Here is a 2,869-nt window from a genome sequence, read left to right as displayed (position 1 = left end):
GTTCCATCATCATCTCTCCGTCGTCTCCTCGCCGTCAAGTGCACAGGTGAACAGCAGGTGGCGGCTGATAGGCGTTGCTAATGTCACAGTTGTTCTCTTCTACGTCACATCGAGCACTGCAACGACACGCGTTCTACATCACAGCCGTTCCCGATAGACAACAGGTTGCGTACACACCACAGCCGTTCTACATAACACCACAGCCGGCGTTCCTAAAGCACAGGCCGTTCTCTACAAAGCACTCTCTACTAAAGGAGCGCACATCCAAGCCGTTCCTATCATACAGCCACAGCCGTTCCTACAGGCCACAGCCGTCGACAGCTTCCTACACGCAACAGCGCTGCCGTTCCTACACACCCGTTAACTAACACACGCCGGTATCCTACACCACAGCCGTTTACACCAGCGAGTGCACGACAGCCGTTCATACGTCACCACAATCACGACTGCTCTCATGCGTTTTCGTTGGCAGAGACCACGGTCCTGAAGCTGAGGCTTCTTTCTAACTACACGAAGCTGCGCATCGTCACGGTGACAGCGACGCTGACCTGGGCAGCAGACGGCCGACGCACGCACCACATCTCGGGAGGGCTAAGGTCACGCGCACGGGAGGGGGCGCGGGGGAGGGGGACGCGCGGGAGAGGGGGATGCGCGGGGGGGAGGGGGTCGTACTGGAGGAGGGGGGACACCGCGGAGGAGGGGGTTCAATAACTGGTGGATGAAGGGACGTGCCGGTGGGGGGGCACGAGTCAAGTCCTGGATGGTAGCCATTGGAGGGATATGAGGGCATGGTCAAGGCCAGGGTAGGGAGGTGGTTAGCTGGCGCGAAATTGGACCGAGCATGGGTGGGGTGTAGGTAAGGGAAGGTTGACCGAGCATGGGTGAGGGTTAGGGAGGGAGGTTTGGACCGAGCATGGGTGGGGGTGTAGGGTAGGGAGCGGTGGACCGGACTATGGTGGGGTGTAGGTAGGGAGGTGGACCGAGCGATGGGTAGGGGTGTAGGGTAGGGAGGTGGACCGAGCATGGGGGTGTAGGTCGGGAGGTGGGACCAAGCATGGGTGAGGGTTAGGGTGAGTGTGGAGCCGAGACAGTGGGTGGGTGTAGGGTAGGGAGGTGGACCGTGGAGCATGGTGGGGTGTAGGGGTAGGGAGGTGGACCGGGAGCAATGGTGGGGAGTGTAGGGGGTAGGGAGTGGGGACCGAGGCATTGGAGTGGGGTGTTAGGGAGGGGGAGGGTGGGGACCCGAGCATGGTGTAGGGGGTAGAGGAGGGTGTGACCGAGCATGGGTGTAAGGGGTAGGGAGGTGGGCCGAGCATATGGGTGGGGGTGTCACGCGCGTATGGGAGGTGGACGCACGAGCCATGGGTGTTAGGGTAGCGGAGGGTGGACCGAGGCATGGGTCGTAGGGTACGGGGTGGGAACGGGAGCATGGGGTGTAAGGGTAGGGAGGGGTGGACCGAGCGGGGTGGGGTGCTACGACGTAAATGGCACTGGTACAGTGACGAGGGAACACATCGTGGCATACGGGACCCGCGACGCAGGCGGGCGCGCTCTATCTCTATCTCTCGTCTCTCTCTCTCTCTCTCTCTCCTCTCTCTCTCTCTGCTCTCTCTCTCTCTCTCCTCTCTCTCTCTCTCTCTCTCTCTCTCTCTCTCTCTCTTTCTCTCTCTATCTATCTCTTTCTCTCTATCTCTTTCTCTCTGATCTCTCTCTCTCTCTCTGCAGGAATCTGTTGGCGAAGGAGTCGCTGCTGGCATACCTTCTGCCGGGGGACGAGGGACGTGACACGCCGAACCCTTCCAACCACTACCAGCTCAGCAGGCTGCAGTAAGTCATTTCTGGCAGGGTTCGTAGTGGGTCTTCCAAAGTCTTATAAGTACTTATTTTGCCAAAAATAAAATAAGGGCCCTTATTAGTACTTATTTTTGATGAAATCTTAGAAAAGTACTTAATAGTCCTTATTTTTTGCCAAAGGACCATTTTTCAACATTTTCTGTGTTGAATTTCGGCGAAACGGCTTTATATAAATATTTTTAGTGTACTTTAATAGTCGGTGATCTATCAGAAATCGCGTAAAAAAGTCTTATTTTGGCCTCCAGAAAGAGTCTTATAAGTCCTTATTTCAACATGTGTCTTACTACTATGAACCCTGCGGCTGGCGGCCTTCTCCGGCTGATATCCAGACATGCATGGTCGTGCGGACCAACTCGTGGTGCCCCGATACTTGTGCGGTTAGCGTTTGTCACTGTGTGGTCGTCGTGGGTAGAGGGACAGGCTTTTTTAAGCGACAGGGAGAGATTGCATGAATTTAAAGGCATACTGGGCCCATTGATTATGCAATGTTGACGAATGCTAGAGTAACTGGCACCTTGTGTAGTTAATAAGTACATAACCTTACATTCAAACGCGTATTAGTTTGTCCAATATCACTGCTCGTTGCGAAGAAATGTCTAATTGAAATCCGCAGTCCAAAAATCAATTGTTTACAGTTTCAAACCGCTGCCGGCGAAGCGGGTGTGATACAGATTTATAGTGCACAGGACATTTTCGAGTCTTGTTTTTAATGTAACCAGCATTTGGCTATAAGGTTATGTAATTATTAACTACACAAGGTGCCAGTTACTCTAGCATTCGTCAACATTGCATAATCAATGGGCCTAGTATGCCTTTAAGGCACTCCATTAAGCACATCAGGCTTCAGTAAGTCACTCGAGCAGCTGTCTCCTCGTAATATCTAGACATGAAGCGGCTCTTGGCGACCCGATACGCGTGGGGTCGACGATTGCCGCTGTGTGACAGTCAGGGGTTCTTTGATGGTTCGCACAGTCCTTGAAAAGTCCTTGAATTTGAGGGGAGTCCTTGAAAAGTC

Source organism: Priapulus caudatus, unplaced genomic scaffold (genome assembly GCF_000485595.1).
Source record: "Priapulus caudatus unplaced genomic scaffold, Priapulus_caudatus-5.0.1 Scaffold75, whole genome shotgun sequence".
Lineage (NCBI taxonomy): Eukaryota > Metazoa > Priapulida > Priapulimorpha > Priapulimorphida > Priapulidae > Priapulus > Priapulus caudatus.
Note: the sequence above shows the minus strand (reverse complement) of the source record.